Raw genomic sequence first — 16,590 nt, forward strand, 5'->3', positions numbered from 1 at the left:
TTCAAGACACGCTCATTACTGGCCCACACTTTGTCCCTTTGAGCTAGTGATTGTTATTAACTTATCCATTTATTCACTGTAATGATAAAACTGCACACGCTCAATGCAATAGCATGAATAATAGTAATACTTGCGCAGTTTGCTGCTCATTAGCAAGCTGATAACAGACTGGGTAACTCTGCAATGGAATTCAGTGAGCACAATAGCTCATGCTGCCTAACAAACTTTTATCACTGGCCTTCTTTAATTTAAACGGCACTTAATCTTTTATTTAATTTTATAAACATGTTTCCGAATTAGTAATAAAACAAACAACCAGTAGACCAAAGACATCCCAGAATGAGAACATTGACAATTCATGCATCTGTCTGTATGTGCTGCATTCTGAGAGATAAGGAACATGAATCCCAACTCCTCAAAAATAGATTAGTACTGATACTTGTTTCATCACATCTGCAATAGTTAGTCCAGGACTGGCCATGTTTTTATTCACTTATTCCTATTTTTTAAACCTCCATGCATTAATTCACTTATACTAATATAATCATTATCCTTGACCCACAAAAGCGCAAAAACAGGATAACTGAATATTCGAAACAACTGTCTATAAGATCATTTCCAATACAGACATAGACTAGATTCTTCTTGTGGTGGACCTCAGTATCCCTAATGTAGATCTATAAAATCATTTCCTAGACACTAGATCTGTTTCTTGAATTGATCTCAGTGTTTCATACATGGATACCTCAACATGTTTCCATGTCCATTATTGGACTATGGTTGCCCTGCTCTGATTATATTTCCTATTTCTTAATAATGCATTGACCACCATAAACCACCCAAACCAAGACAAGAACTTTGACTATTACTCACACTGGTCTCCATGTTCCTAAGACAACTGAGTTTGAGGCCACAGTAGAATGCTGGAATCAGTGCAGGAGTGACCATTCTGAGGAGTAGAAAAAAGAACAAAAAGTAAAGTTTGAGACCTTCTATGCATTGATTGTTTGCGTTCCACCTTTCATGGACTCAGTCATTTAATATTTATTAGTTTATGGTAATTCTTTCCGGTTGGACCTCAGAGTTCCAGACACGTATTCATCATGTACGACTCATACGCCACCAGTAGTCATCATCAATCCAGTATTGCCCCTCTTTTTCTTCGTTCATTTCTATGTGTTTATTGATCAAATCACTAATTCACTCATAACAATTTTAAATCACTATGATTCACAAAAACCCAAGAAGAGTTTTTACATACATAATCTGTACACAGAATAATTCTCACATCAATATATATTTCACTATATCCTCAGTTTTACAAACATTCAATAAACAATACAGTGCATCATATCAATCTCATATTTATTGCTAGTCTAGAGTTGACCATCTTTGATTATTTTTCACACTTTTTAATAATATTTTGAATACTCTTAAACAAACCAACCAAAGCAAGACAAGAACTTTGACTATTACTCACATGGTCTTCATGCTCCAAACACAGATGTAACCAGAAAGCTCCTGACAATGGAAGATGCTTAAATCAGCTCAAGTGCATTCATTCTGAAGAGTACAAAGCAGGACAAAGAGAAATCAAAAAAACTCAGACCTCATCTCCGTTGATCCTTGATTTCTGCATTTCAGTTACTCATTGAGGTATTTATTAATTTTGCATAAATATATATTTTTCCTTAACAAAAAAGGACTAACCTTAAACTTGGAACTGATCCAGATCAAAAAACTGATTCTTATAAAACAGTGTCCAGATGATCCTAAACCAAAGAGGTAACATTCTTGAATCATTTATTTCTTAAGGAACGTTTCAATATTAACATGAAAACTTTTATGAGCAATATTTTTTGTGTCACCACATATGTTCATGTTGAAAAATGCTTCACCCTCCTCTTCTTTATCTATTTATTTATATTTGCTTAATGGTTCTATGATTGATTCATTAGTAATAGCAAATCTAAATCTATGAATCTAAATAAGAACACGATATTTGTATATTGCTGACATCTGTCTATAGGATCATCTCAAACAGAGGGAATAGACTAGATCTCAGGTTGACCCCAAGTTCCACACACATACTACTCATCATCCGTGACTCACATGCCCCAGACATCATTAATGGTCCACATTAGACCCTCGTTTTCTTCACTTGTTTTACATTGGTATCAATTAAATAATTCATTCATGGATTTTAACAAAAATCAAATTATTTAAGAAAACACATGAACAAGATCCTTAAATATTCCTGAAGTCTGTCTACAGAATCTTTTCCCATATACACTATATTTTTTCATTAAGTGACTTCAACATTGATTAGTCAACACGATGATTCCTATGACATCTTATTATCTATTATGGATAATTTTTCATTATATTTAGTACTTTTTAACAATGCCAGGAATACTCAAACAAATTACTGAAACCAAAAATAAGATCTCTGACTACTACTACTCATCTGTTCCCTTTCCTGACACAGAGGCAACATAATCTTGATCACGACAGAACCTAAGATCAGCTCAATGCATCCATTCTGAAGAGTACCAAGCAGACATAATGATAAAAAAAAGTTGAGATATTCTCTTCTCTCCATTTATCCACAATTTCCATCCTCCATGTACATAGTCATTTAAGTGTTTATTAATTCACAGTAATTTTTATTTTTCTTTCAATACAATAAATATCAAACATGCAACTGACTCAGGGCAATAACTGGCTACTACTTATCCCTGTCAATATCATGCTTATTTAGTTCAAGACATAATATATTTGGTCGATTTTATTATCTATTCCAGTATATATTAATATTCATTTTGCTGACTAAATATTTTATTAATTAACAATGCTTCACCCCTCTTCATCTTCATTCATTTACACATTTGTTAATTTATTCTGCCATGGATTCTTTTATAATTATATTTTTAAAATTCATGAGCACAAAGACCAAGAAAAAGATCACTGTATAATCCTGAAATCTATCTATAGTCGCTTAAAATATGATGAATAGACAGAGTCCCTTTGTGTTGATCCTCAGACTTCTGGACACGTAGAATTCATCGCATATGACTCATACACTAGTCATCATCATTAGACCATGATTGGCCAACTTGCTCTTTATGTCACCAATATTTGTTTACTAATTCACTAATAAGGAAATACATGTAAATCACCAAAAAAAGACAAGAATAACATTCTTGAATATCTCATAACATCCACCTATAGACTCATTCATTTCAATCATCTCTTTCAATTAACTGAACTCAATGTTCCATTTATGGATTAATCAATGTAATGCTTCATATTATTCTGATATTAAGCATCAGTAGGGTTGGCTTTCTTTGATTATATTCAATACTTTTTAATAATACAGTGAATAGTTGTTTTTAAAAAAAACACTCAAACCAAGTCAAGAACTTTGACTAGTATGCTGTTCTCCACACTCCTAATACAAAGATGCAACCATACAGCTTGTGACTTTGGAAGAACCTTTAAATAAGCTCGAGTGGGTCCATTCTGAGGAGCAAAATGAGGAGCAGATGATAAAAAAAATAAGACATTCTATCCATTGATCTATAGACTACACCGTTCATTTATATAGTTGTTGAGGTATTTATTAAAATAGGTTAATATATTTCTTCTTAATAAATCAAACTGTCAAACTGGAAACTGACTCAACAATAACTGACTCTTACTTACAAGGTTCTGTTATCATCCTTTTGTCAAAGACAAAACACGCTTGGCAAAACACGCACGGTACGTTTACTGTCCATTCCAAATTATAATATTATTTTTCCTCATACATTCCTGCCATTAGTTTAAAGTGTCAATTGAAACAGAGATAATGAACTAGATTTTTTTCAGGTTGGACCACGTTCCAGACACACATTCATCATATATGACTCATACGCCATCAGTGGTCATCACTGATCCAATATTGCCCCTCCTTTTTTTCATTAATTTCTATAGGTTTGTTGATTAAATCATTACCTCATTAATAATCATTTTAAAATGTTATGATTCACCAAAACTCAAGAATACTTTTTGTGTCTCGAATCTATATATGGAATTATTCTCACAACAGTATATCTCTCACTAATTATCCTCAGTTTTTCATATATACATTGATATGATAACTTTATCCCATATTTATCACTGAGATAGAGTTGCATTCTCTAAATCTATTTTGCACTTTTTAAAAAATTAATTAATTAATTTATTTATTTTTGGCTGTGTTGGGTCTTTGTTTCTGTGTGAGGGCTTTCTCTAGTTGTGGCAAGCGGGGGCCACTCTTCATCACGGTGCGCGGGCCTCTCACTATCATGACCTCTCGTTGCAGAGCACAGGCTCCAGACGTGCAAGCTCAGTAGCTGTGGCTCACGGGCCTAGTTGCTCCGCGGCCTGTGGGATCTTCCCAGACCAGGGCTCGAACCCGTGACCCCTGCATTAGCAGGCAGATTTTCAACCACTGAGCCACCAAGGAAGCCCCTTATTTTGCACTTTTAAATGAATCGCTTAAAAAAACAACAACACTGAAACCGAGAGAGTAACCTCACTATTACTCACATTAATCTCTGTCTTCCTAGTATATACAGGCAACCGTAGAGCTCATGAGGGTGGAAGATGCTGAAAGCACCTCGAGGGCATCTGTACTGAGAAGTACAACACGGAGCAGACAATTAAAAAAATGAGACTTAATCACCTTTTCTGAATAGGTATCAATGTTTTCAATTTTATTAATATCTTTTGCCACGCAACATACATTCATAATTGGACAATGCTTCACCCTATTATTTTTTACTGTATGTATTTGTATTTGTCTAATGATTCTATAGTAATTCCATAATGGTAACAAATCTAAGTTATGAAATGAATACAAGAATATGATCTTTGTATATGTCTCACATCTCTTTATAGAAACAATTTCAACAGAGGAACAGGTTAATTTTGTTCTGTGTTGGACCTCCGAGTTTCAGACACAAATTGTTTCATCGTCCATGACTCCTATGCCATCAGACATCACCACTGGTCCATGATTTGGTCTGTTTCTCTTCATTTGTATGTTTGTACTGATTAAATTATGAATTCATTGATAAGAATAAAAATAATACATGGTTCATAAAAACTCTAGGACAAGATTCCTAACACTGGTTTACAGAATCATTTTCCACACAGACTATACCTTTTTCATTAATAGACCTCAATCCTGCACATTATTGATTAATCAACATAATGTTTCATATCCTATTTATCATTAGGAATATTTTAATGAATTTAATACTTTTTAATAATATTGTAAATACCCTTAAACACATGACCCAATCCAAGACAACAGTGTGGACCATTACTCACCTTGGTCTCTTTCCACACAAGGAAGCAGCAGACGATCTTGATGACAACAGGAGCTGAAGTCATCTCCAGCATCTGTTCTGAAGAGGATGAAGCAGACAAGATGATAAAAGTGTTGAGACTTTCTCTCCACTGATTTAAAGTTTCCACAACTCATCTGCATAGTCATTTAGGCATTTATTAATTTATGGTAAGATTTATTTATTTTGCTCTTAAGAAATCAAATGTCAAAGTTGTAACTGAATCAGTAAATGACAATTATCACTATTATTCTCAAAGACATATACACTTGATCATTTTATTTTCCATCCCAATTTACATCATCAGATTTCTTCATAATACTTTTCGACAATGAACAGTGTTTCTGCTCTTCATATTTATTTACTTACCTATTTATTTACTTATCCTGCCATTGATTTCTTAATGATAATACTTTTAGGTATTTCTGTACACTAAGACTAAGAACATGATCCTCATATATGCCTGGCATCTCCCTACAGGATCACTTCAAAAGAGGGGAGAGGGCTTCCCTGGTGGCGCAGTGGTTGAGAGTCCGCCTGCCCAAGGAAGGGACACGGGTTCGTGCCCCGGTCCAGGAAGATCCCACATGCCGCGGAACGGCTGGGCCCGTGAGCCATGGCCGCTGAGCCTGCGTGTCCGGAGCCTGTGCTCCGCAACGGGAGAGGCCACAACAGTGAGAGGCCCGCGTACCGCAAAAAAAAAAAAAAAAAAAAGAGGGGAGAATGTTAGGTTTGTTTTGTGTTGGGCCTCAGAACTCCAGACCCGTAGTGTTCCTTATCAAAGACTCATACCACAAGTCATCATTGTTTATGCAGACTTGGTCCTCATTACCTTCATTCACGTCAACACTTTTTATTGATTAATTCATCAATTCACTAATAATAATAAAATAAATGCTTCACGGTCACAAAAACTTAAAACAAACAAGGTCCTTGGCTCTTTCATTTGTCTATAGAATTACTTCCCACAGAAACTGTCATTAATTGACCTCAAAGTTTCCTATATAGATTCATTAATATGAATCCTATATAAATTTATTAATGCTTCATATTAACCCTACTTTTACTGTTTAGCCATGGTCGACAATCATCAATTATATTTCACATTTTTTTTTAAAGATTTTTTGATGTGGACCATTTTAAAAGTCCTTATTGAATTTGTTACAATATTGTTTCTGTTTTATGTTTTGGTTTTTTGGCCCCGCAGCATGTGGGATCTCAGCTCCCTGACCAGGGATCGAACCCACACCCCCTGCAATAGAAGGCGAAGTCTTAACCACTAGACCACCAGGGAAGTCCCTCACAGGTTTTAAGAATGCAGTGAAAATCTTATAAAAAACAAAACCACAAAACCAAGAAAATAATTCTATTACTCACTTTGCTCTCCAAGCTCTTAACACAGACGCAACCACAGGATTCGTGACGTCGGTGGAACACTTAAGTCAGCCCATTGCAACGATTCTAAGGAGCACAAGACAAAGTAGAAGATAAAAAAAGAGGTTAAGATATTTTCATTAGTCCTTGAATTCCACATTTCATTTAGTCAGTCATTTAGGTAGGTAGTGAATTGGGATAATTTGTATTTTATTTTCTCCTAAGTAAATGAACAATATCGATCTTGACAATGACAGAGAACATGAAAATTTGACTTATCAATAACTATATCATCCTTAGTCAAAGAATAACCCCCTTGTACCATATGTTTCCTAACATATATTTGTTTTTAATATATGTTGATAGTATTTCTTGCCTAACCACATATTTCTATAATTGGAGAAAGTTCCACCACCTTCATCTTTATTTATCTATTTATTATTTATTGATCCCATTATAAAAAGAAAATGAAGGAACATAAAACAAGATCCTTGTATACTCCTGACATGTGTCTATAGGATCACCTGAAATAGGGGCAATGGGCCAGAATCCATTTGCATTGGACCTCAGAGTTCCAGACACGTATTCATCATACACAACTCATAACGCACCGAACAGTCATCATGGATCCAATGTTGTACCTGTTTTCTTCATTCATTTCTACAGTGTTTATTGACTAATTCATTAATTCACTAAGAATAATTTTAAAACCCAATTATTCGCAAAAAGCCAGAAAAGCCCTGAAATCCCTATTCTGTATATATAATAGAATTATTTACACATCAGTATATCTCTTTGTTTATATCCTTTGTTTTTATGTTACATATTAATTCAGTATTTATCACTGGGCTACAGTTGGCCATTCTTATTATATATGGTACTATTCAATAACACACTAAATACCCTGAAAGGAATCACTGAAATCCATACAAGACTTTGACTGTTACTCACATTGGTGTCTGTTCTCCTAACACAGAGATGCAATCACAGAGGTCACCATCACGGTACACTGCTTAAATCAGCTCAAGTGTTTCCATTCTGCAAAGTACAAAGAAGTCGATGATAAAAAAAGATTTAAGTATAATCCCCATTGATCCTTGATATCCACATTTCATTTACTCATGCATTTAGGTATTTATAAATTATTCACAAGGGAGATTTTGTTTGTTTGTTTTGTTTTTGTTTTTTAAATTTACGGCTTTATTGAGCTAAGATGGACAAATAAAAATTGTTCATGTCTAAATTGTACAAAAAGATGTTTAAAGCTATTCAACATTATTTAACACACATACAGATTGTGAAATGATCACTAAAATCAAGTTAATGAACACACCCATCACCTCACATAGTTGACTTTGTGTGTGATGAGAGCACTTAAGACTTACTCTATTTGCAAATTCCAAGAACAAAATAGAGTATTATTAACCATAGCCACGAAGGTGTGCATTACATCCCTAGATATTATTCATTGTGTAAGGGAAATGTGTACCCTTTGACTAACATCTCCCATTTCTCCCACCTCCCGGTGGCCCCTGGCTACTCAGCATTTTTTTTTTTTACATCTTTATTGCTTTACAATGCTTTACAATGGTGTGTTAGTTTCTGATTTATAACAAAGTGAATCAGTTATACATATACATATGTTCACGTATCTCTTCCCTCTTGCATCTCCCTCCCTATCCCAACCCTCTAGGTGGTCACAAAGCACCGAGCTGATCTCCCTGTGCTATGCGGCTGCTTCCCACTAGCTATCTATTTTATCTTTGGTAGTGTATATATGTCCATACCACTCTCTCACTTCGTCCCAGCTTACCCTTCCCCCTCCCCATGTCCTCAAGTCCATTCTCTAGTATCCTGAGTCGTTATCCTGTCCTGCCCCTAGGTTCTTCAGAACCTTTTTTTTTTTTTTTTAGATTCCATACATGTGTGTTAGCATACGGTATTTGTTTTCCTGTTTCTGACTTACTTCACTCTGCATGACAGACTCTAGGTCCATCCAACTCACTACAAATAACTCAATTTTGTTTCTGTTTATGGCTGAGTAATATTCCATTGTATATATGTGCCACATCTTCTTTATCCATTCATCTGTCGATGGACACTTAGGTTGCTTCCATGCCCTGGCTATTGTAAATAGAGCTACAATGAACATTGTGGTACATGACTCTTTTTGAATTATGGTTTTCTCAGGGTATATGCCCAGTAGTGGGATTGCTGGGTCATATGGTAGTTCTATTTGTAGTTTTTTAAGGAACCTCCATACTGTGCTCCATAGTGGCTGTACCAATTCACATTCCCACCAGCAGTGCAAGAGGGTTCCCTTTTCTCCACACCCTCTCCAGCATTTATTGTTTCTAGATTTTTTGATGACGGCCATTCTGACTGGTGTGAGATGATATCTCACTGTAGTTTTGATTTGCATTACTCTAATGATTAATGATGTTGAGCATTCTTTCATGTGTTTGTTGGCAGTCTATATATCTTCTTTGGAGAAATGTCTATTTAGGTATTCTGCCCATTTTTGGATTGGGTTGTTGTTTTTTTGTTATTGAGCCCCATGAGCTGCTTGTAAATTTTGGAGATTAATCCTTTGTCAGTTGCTTCATTTGCAAATATTTTCTCCCATTCTGAGGGTTATCTTTTGGTCTTGTTTATGGTTTCCTTTGCTGTGCAAAAGCTTTTAAGTTTCATTAGGTCCCATTTGTTTATTTTTGTTTTTATTTCCATTTCTCTAGGAGGTGGGTCAAAAAGGATCTTGCTGTGATTTATGTCATAGAGTGTTCTACATTTTCTTCTAAGAGTTTGATAGATTCTGGCCTTACATTTAGGTCTTTAATCCATTTTGAGCTTATTTTTGTGTACAGTGTTAGGGAGTGTTCTAATCTCATACTTTTACATGTACCTGTCCAGTTTTCCCAGCACCACTTATTGAAGAGGCTGTCCTTTCTCCACTGTACATTCCTGCCTCCTTTATCAAAGATAAGGTGACCATATGTGCGTGGGTTTATCTCTGGGCTTTCTCTCCTGTTCCATTGATCTATATTTCTGTTTTTGTGCCAGTACCATACTGTCTTGATTACTGTAGCATTGTAGTATAGTCTGAAGTCAGGGAGCCTGATTCCTCCAGCTCCGTTTTTCGTTCTCAAGATTGCTTTGGCTATTCGGGGTCTTTTGTGTTTCCATACAAATTGTGAAATTTTTTGTTTTAGTTCTGTGAAAAATGCCAGTGGTAGTTTGATAGGGATTGCATTGAATCTGTAGATTGCTTTGGGTAGTAGAGTCATTTTCACAATGTTGATTCTTCCAATCCAAGAACATGGTATATCTCTCCATCTATTTGTATCATCTTTAATTTCTTTCATCAGTGTCTTATAATTTTCTGCATACAGGTCTTTTGTCTCCTTAGGTAGGTTTATTCCTAGATATTTTATTCTTTTTGTTGCAGTGGTAAATGGGAGTGTTTTCTTGATTTCACTTTCAGATTTTTCATCATTAGTGTATAGGAATGCCAGAGATTTCTGTGCATTAATTTTGTATCCTGCTAGTTTACCAAATTCATTCATTAGCTCTAGTAGTTTTCTGGTAGCATCTTTAGGATTCTCTATGTATAGTATCATGTCATCTGCAAACAGTGACAGCTTTACTTCTTCTTTTCCGATTTGGATTCCTTTTATTTCCTTTTCTTCTCTGATTGCTGTGGCTAAAACTTCCAAAACTATGTTGAATAAGAGTGGTGAGAGTGGGCAACCTTATCTTGTTCCTGATCTTAGTGGAAATGCTTCAGTTTTTCACCATTGAGGACGATGTTGGTTGTGGGTTTGTCATATATGGTCTTTATTATGTTGAGGAAAGTTCCCTCTATGCCTACTTTCTGGAGGGTTTTTATCATAAATGGGTGTTGAATTTTGTCGAAAGCTTTCTCTGCATCTATTGAGATGACCATATGGTTTTTCTCCTTCAATTTGTTAATATGGTGTATCACATTGATTGATTTGAGTATATTGAAGAATCCTTGCATTCCTGGGTTAAACCCCACTTGATCATGGTGTATGATCCTTTTAATGTGCTGTTGGATTCTGTTTGCTAGTATTTTGTTGAGGATTTTTCCATCAGTGTTCATCAGTGATATTGGCCTGTAGTTTTCTTTCTTTGTGACATCTTTGTCTGGTTTTGGTATCAAGGTGATGGTGGCCTCGTAGCATGATTTTGGGAGTGTTCCTCCCTCTGCTGTATTTTGTAAGAGTTTTAGAAGGATAGGTGTCAGCTCTTCTCTGAATGTTTGAAAGAATTAGCCTGTGAAGCCATCTGGTTCTGGGCTTTTTTTTGTTGGAAGATTTCTAATCACAGTTTCAATTTCAGTGCTTGTGATTGGTCTGTTCATATTTTCTATTTTTTCCTGATTCAGTCTTGGCAGATTGTGCATTTCTAAGAATTTGTTCATTTCTTCCAGGTTGTCCATTTTATTGGCATAGAGTTGCTTGTAGTAATCTCTCATGATCTTTTGTATTTCTGCAGTGTCAGTTGTTACTTCTCCTTTTTCATTTCTAATTCTATTGATTTGAGTCTTCTCCCTTTTTTTCTTGATGAGTCTGGCTAATGGTTTATCAATTTTGTTTATCTTCTCAAAGAACCAGCTCTTAGTTTTACTGATCTTTGCTATCATTTCCTTCATTTCTTTTTCATTTATTTCTGATCTGATCTTTATGATTTCTTTCCTTCTGCTAACTTTGGGGTTTTTTTGTTCTTCTTCCTCTAATTGCTTTAGGTGCAAGGTTAGGTTGTTTATTCGAGATGTTTCCTGTTTCTTAAGGTAGGATTGTATTGCTATAAACTTCCCTCTTAGAACTGCTTTTGCTGCATCCCATAGGTTTTGGGTCATCGTGTCTCCATTGTCATTTGTTTCTAGGTATTTTTTGATTTCCTCTTTGATTTCTTCAGTGATTGCTTCGTTATTAAGTAGTGTATTGTTTAGCCTCCATGTGTTTGTATTTTTTAGAGATCTTTTCCTGTAATTGATATCCAGTCTCATAGCATTGTGGTCAGAAAAGATACTTGATACAATTTCAATTTTCTTAAATTTACCAAGGCTTGATTTGTGACCCAACATATGATCTGTCCTGGAGAATGTTCCATGAGCACTTGAGAACAATGTGTATTCTGTTGTTTTTGGATGGAATGTCCTATAAATACCACTGAAGTCCATCTTATTTAATGTATCATTTAAAGCTTGTGTTTCCTTATTTATTTTCATTTTGGATGATCTGTCCGTTGGTGAAAGTGGGGTGTTAAAGTCCCCTACTATGAATGTGTTACTGTTGATTTCCCCTTTTATGGCTGTTAGTATTTGCCTTATGTATTGAGGTGCTCCTATGTTGGGTGCATAAATATTTACAGTTGTTATATCTTCTTCTTGGATTGATCCCTTCATCATTGTGTTGTGTCCTTTTTTGTCTCTTGTAATAGTCTTTATTTTAAAGTCTGTTTTGTCTGATATGAGAATTGCTACTCCAGCTTTCTTTTGTTTCCCATTTGCATGGAATACACAGTAGAGATATTTTTATCTTAACAAAATGAATAACAGCAAACTTGAGACAAACCCACAACAATATAATTGACTCTTAATTATCTGTATTGATATGATCCTTAGTCAAAGCGATGCTCTTGATACATTTATTCCTGAGTTTCAGTGTTTTCAATTTTATTAATAGTATTTCTTGTCTCGCCACATGTTTATACTTAGACAAAGTTCACCCTTTTTTCTTTACCTGTTATTTATATTTATTTAATGGTTTTATAATTAAACCATTAATAATAATAAATCTAAATCTATGAACCAAATACGTATACTGGGTATATCTTAACATGAAATATAAGAAATACACTAGGTATTTTGTTGGACCTCAGTATCTAGACATATATTACTCATTATCCAGACTCATCTGCTACCATTCATCATCACTGGCGCATGAAAGCCCTCTTTCTTTTCATTCGCATAAACATCTGTTTATCGATAAATTCATTGCTAAATACACAGAAATAAAAAATAAACTAAAATATTGTCAATATCTATCTCTAAAATCTTTTCCAGAGACTAACTCTGTTTCAAAAACTGACCTCAAGGATACATTTATAGATTAATCAACATAACATTTCATGTCACTCTGATACTAACATGGCATTTTTCCTTCTTTGATTATATTTCATATTTTGAATAATACATGAATAACCTTAAACAAACCACTGAAATTAAAACATTGACTATTACTCACATGGTCTTCATACTCCTACAGCACAGATGAAACCAGAGAGCTCGTGACCACGCAAGATGCTTCAATCAGCTCCAGTGCGTCCATTCTGAGGAATATAAAGCAGAGGAGATGATAATAAAATGAGATGCTCTTCCTGACATCTGTCTATAGGATGCCTTCTCAAGTTGAGAATGGACTAGCTTAATTCAATACTGGACCTCAGAGTTTTAGACATGTATTCATCGTATATGACTCATATTGATGATGACCAGAAATCATCATCGATCCAATATTGGTCCTATTTTTCTACATACATTTCTATATCTTTATTGATTAAATCAAAAATCTACTAATAATTTCAGCAGTACAATTCAAAAAATAAAACAAGAAGAGCCTTGGTGTACAAAGAAGTATTGTTACTGTAACATATCTTCCTCGATAATACATTGTTTTCCATATATACATTAATCAATATAATGGTTCATATATTCATACTCAGCACTGAGATGTAGCTGCCTTCTTTACTTATATTCCACATTTCTTAAAAATACCGTAAATTACTTTAATAAAAAAACAGAGAACATCAACTGTTACTCAGAGCTCCTGTCCATGGAAGATGCTACATCATCTCTACTGCCTTCATTCTGAGGAGTACACAACACAGAAGATGATAAAAATATTGAGACCTAATAACCACTGATCCTTGTTTTCTGCATTTCGTTTACTCAGTATTTAGGTATTTATTACTTTTTCTTTCTCTCTATACTTTTTATCTTGTTAAAAGAGAAAGCTTAATCTATAGTCTTAGGTAGAACAATTAAACTGTCTTTACTGATGCATTTCTATCTAAGCTTGGTCAAAGAGATGACCTTCAGCCATTTATTTAATGGGCATCAGTGTTTTCAATGTTTACTAACAGTGTCTTTTGCTAAACCAAATACGTTCATATTTGGACAGTGCTTCACCCTATTTTTCCTTATGTTTATTTGTATTTGTTTAATGGTTCTATCAGAGATCCATTAATAATAACAAATCTAAGTCTGTGAAATCCATACAAAGATATGATCTATTTATATTCCTGTCATCTCTCTATAGAGACAATTTCACCAGAAGGAAGAGACTACTTATGGTCTGGGCTGGACCTCAGAGTTTCAGACATGTTTTCATCGTTCAGGACTCTTCCCGTCACGATCATTCATCATTGGTCCATCACTGAGTCTCTTTTCTTCCATCATTTCTATATTTGTATTGATTAAATCATTAATTAATTGGTAATAATAAAAATAATATATGGTTCACTAAATATTCCAAGAATAAGACTCTTCAATACCCCTAACCTCAGTTTACAGAATCATTTCCCACTAAGGGCCCATCTCTTCCAATTTTCAACCTCAATCCTATCCATTATCAATTATTCAAAAGAATATTTCTTATATTTATCATTGAACTATGAGTAAGTTTTTGATTAATGTAATACGTTTTAATAACACCATGAGTACCCTCAAACGCACCACCAGTCCAAGACAACAACCTTGCCCATTGCTCACCTTAGTTTCCTTCCTGACACAGGGGCGGTGTGACAAGTGAGCACGGCAGAAGCTGAAATAGCAGGAACATCATCCTGAAGAATAACAAGCAGACAAGGTGATAAAAAATACTGAGATATACGCTTTCCATTGATCCAAATATCACACTATTCATTTGCACAGTAATTGAGGCATTGACTAAATTATGGTAATATTTGTTTCTTTTTCCCTTAATAAATCAAATGTCAAAGTTGTAACTGACTCAGTCAGTAACCAATACCTGTCACTTTCTATATCACCCAAAGAGGTAACACCCTTATACCACATCTTTCTCAATGGTTATCAGTCTTTTCAATATTTATTAATGTATTACTATATGATAGTAACTTTTGCCTAACCACATATTTTTATAATTGAAAAAGGCTTCACTTTCATCACTTTTTTATTCTACACATTTGTATATTGACTATTTCATTGATTCAATTATAAAAATAGAAAAAACGCACGGTAATAATTACTGAAACAAAGATCTTTGTATATTCCTAACCACTGCCTATAAGGTCACTTCAACCAGGACAATGGGCTAGATTCCATTTGCATCAGACCTCAGAGCTCCAGACACATATTCATCGTACACAACCCATATGCCACGGATAGTCATCATCAGACCAATACTGTCCATCTTTTTCAACATATATTTCTATTTCTTTATTGTGTAAATCACAAATTCACTAATAATTTTAATCAGTACAATTTTAAAAAAACAAAGAGAGCCTTGATGTATAAAGAATTATTCTTACTTTAACACATTAATACAAGAATATGATCTGTTTATATTCCTGAAACCTCTCAACAGAAAAAGTTTCATCAGAGGAAATATACTACTTATGTCTGCATTGGACCTCAGAGTTCCAGACATGTTTTCATCGTTTAGGACTCTTCCCGAAACGATCATCATCATTGGTCCATGATTGAGTCTCTTTTCTTTGCTCAATTCTGTTCATTGACTAATTCAGTAATGCACTCATAATAACTAAAAAAACCCTATTATTCACAAAATCTTAGAAGAGTCATGATATCCCTATTTTGTACATAGATCATTCTCACATCAACGTATCCCTTTTTTTAAATTAGATGCTGTTTTTCATTGATGCAGTAATCAATTAATGTGTCATAAAATTCAATAGTTATCACTGAGCTACACTTGGCCTTCTGTTATTCTATATGGAACATTCAAACAATACAATGAATACACACACAAACAAAAACAAACAAACAGAAATCAACAAAACTGTGACAAGAAATTTGACTATTACTCACATTGGTCTCTGTGCTTCTAACCCAGAAATGCAATCATAAGGTGCATCACCACAGAATAATGCTTCATCAGCGTGAATGTGTCCATTTTGAACAATATGAAGTACAGTCAATGAGAAAAATAAAGGAAAGAAAATTTATTGTCATTGACTCTTGCATTCTATGTCTCGTTTACCCAGACCTTTAGGAATGTATAGCTTTTTCTAATGTAGACATTGTTTTCTCCTGAAAGAAAGAAAAACCTAATACTTGACACTGACTCAGAAAAACAAAATCGACTTCCAATACTTCAAGTCTATCTGAATCTTAGCCACAGAGGTAACATCTTTCATCCACTGATTTCATAATGGGCACCAGTGTTGGGAATTTCTCTTAATATTTCTTTCCTCACCATTTATGTTCACAATTAGACAATAATATATCTGTTCTTCTTCATCTATTATCTATATCTTTAAAGGTACTCTCACTGATGTATTAATAATTTTAAAACTCAACCTTAGAACTTGAACTTTAAACATTCATAACGTCTGTCCATAGGATGAAATAAACAAAGAACTAGAGTATGGAATGTCTTGGGCCTCAAGGTTCCAGACCTTTTTCATTTGTCATCCATGACTCACCTGCTAATCATCACTGGTTCATTTGAGACCTAGTTTTAGTTCATTCATTTATATATTTGTATCAATTAAATCCTTATTCATTGATAATAATAAAATAAATACATGATTAACAAAGAACAAGACACTCGAA

The 16,590-nt window shown here is 34.4% G+C and overlaps 3 long non-coding RNA genes, 10 other non-coding genes and 1 pseudogene across 13 annotated transcripts; all 14 read right to left on the reverse strand.

Moving 5' to 3' along the window:
• Positions 1-787: 787 nt before the first annotated feature.
• Positions 788-1,768, reverse strand: LOC132419409 (uncharacterized). The gene is made up of 3 exons (XR_009518190.1): positions 1,711-1,768; positions 1,481-1,563; positions 788-949 (listed from the first exon to the last, which is right to left on the reverse strand). It is a non-coding gene; the product is annotated as an uncharacterized lncRNA (long non-coding RNA).
• Positions 1,072-1,143, reverse strand: LOC132421366 (small nucleolar RNA SNORD113/SNORD114 family). Its single transcript, XR_009518628.1, has one exon. It is a non-coding gene; the product is annotated as a small nucleolar RNA SNORD113/SNORD114 family (small nucleolar RNA).
• Positions 1,769-2,065: 297 nt separating the features above from the next.
• On the reverse strand, positions 2,066-2,138 carry LOC132421433 (small nucleolar RNA SNORD113/SNORD114 family). Its single transcript, XR_009518684.1, has one exon. It is a non-coding gene; the product is annotated as a small nucleolar RNA SNORD113/SNORD114 family (small nucleolar RNA).
• An 894-nt stretch (positions 2,139-3,032) lies between these two features.
• LOC132421423 (small nucleolar RNA SNORD113/SNORD114 family) lies at positions 3,033-3,104 on the reverse strand. The gene has a single exon (XR_009518676.1). It is a non-coding gene; the product is annotated as a small nucleolar RNA SNORD113/SNORD114 family (small nucleolar RNA).
• Positions 3,105-3,871: 767 nt separating this feature from the next.
• LOC132421391 (small nucleolar RNA SNORD113/SNORD114 family) lies at positions 3,872-3,940 on the reverse strand (annotated as a pseudogene).
• A 631-nt stretch (positions 3,941-4,571) lies between these two features.
• On the reverse strand, positions 4,572-7,790 carry LOC132419407 (uncharacterized). Its single transcript, XR_009518188.1, has 4 exons — positions 7,701-7,790; positions 6,753-6,836; positions 5,359-5,435; positions 4,572-4,653 (listed from the first exon to the last, which is right to left on the reverse strand). It is a non-coding gene; the product is annotated as an uncharacterized lncRNA (long non-coding RNA).
• On the reverse strand, positions 4,964-5,039 carry LOC132421401 (small nucleolar RNA SNORD113/SNORD114 family). The gene has a single exon (XR_009518655.1). It is a non-coding gene; the product is annotated as a small nucleolar RNA SNORD113/SNORD114 family (small nucleolar RNA).
• On the reverse strand, positions 7,309-7,381 carry LOC132421394 (small nucleolar RNA SNORD113/SNORD114 family). The gene has a single exon (XR_009518649.1). It is a non-coding gene; the product is annotated as a small nucleolar RNA SNORD113/SNORD114 family (small nucleolar RNA).
• A 4,852-nt stretch (positions 7,791-12,642) lies between the features above and the next one.
• On the reverse strand, positions 12,643-12,715 carry LOC132421437 (small nucleolar RNA SNORD113/SNORD114 family). The gene has a single exon (XR_009518688.1). It is a non-coding gene; the product is annotated as a small nucleolar RNA SNORD113/SNORD114 family (small nucleolar RNA).
• A 303-nt stretch (positions 12,716-13,018) lies between these two features.
• LOC132419408 (uncharacterized) lies at positions 13,019-15,927 on the reverse strand. The gene is made up of 3 exons (XR_009518189.1): positions 15,844-15,927; positions 14,545-14,618; positions 13,019-13,103 (listed from the first exon to the last, which is right to left on the reverse strand). It is a non-coding gene; the product is annotated as an uncharacterized lncRNA (long non-coding RNA).
• On the reverse strand, positions 13,210-13,286 carry LOC132421402 (small nucleolar RNA SNORD113/SNORD114 family). Its single transcript, XR_009518656.1, has one exon. It is a non-coding gene; the product is annotated as a small nucleolar RNA SNORD113/SNORD114 family (small nucleolar RNA).
• On the reverse strand, positions 14,134-14,206 carry LOC132421420 (small nucleolar RNA SNORD113/SNORD114 family). Its single transcript, XR_009518673.1, has one exon. It is a non-coding gene; the product is annotated as a small nucleolar RNA SNORD113/SNORD114 family (small nucleolar RNA).
• LOC132421416 (small nucleolar RNA SNORD113/SNORD114 family) lies at positions 15,123-15,194 on the reverse strand. The gene has a single exon (XR_009518669.1). It is a non-coding gene; the product is annotated as a small nucleolar RNA SNORD113/SNORD114 family (small nucleolar RNA).
• LOC132421415 (small nucleolar RNA SNORD113/SNORD114 family) lies at positions 15,420-15,491 on the reverse strand. The gene has a single exon (XR_009518668.1). It is a non-coding gene; the product is annotated as a small nucleolar RNA SNORD113/SNORD114 family (small nucleolar RNA).
• Positions 15,928-16,590: the final 663 nt, after the last annotated feature.

This window comes from Delphinus delphis, chromosome 2 (assembly GCF_949987515.2).
Source record: "Delphinus delphis chromosome 2, mDelDel1.2, whole genome shotgun sequence".
In the NCBI taxonomy this organism is placed as follows: domain Eukaryota; kingdom Metazoa; phylum Chordata; class Mammalia; order Artiodactyla; family Delphinidae; genus Delphinus; species Delphinus delphis.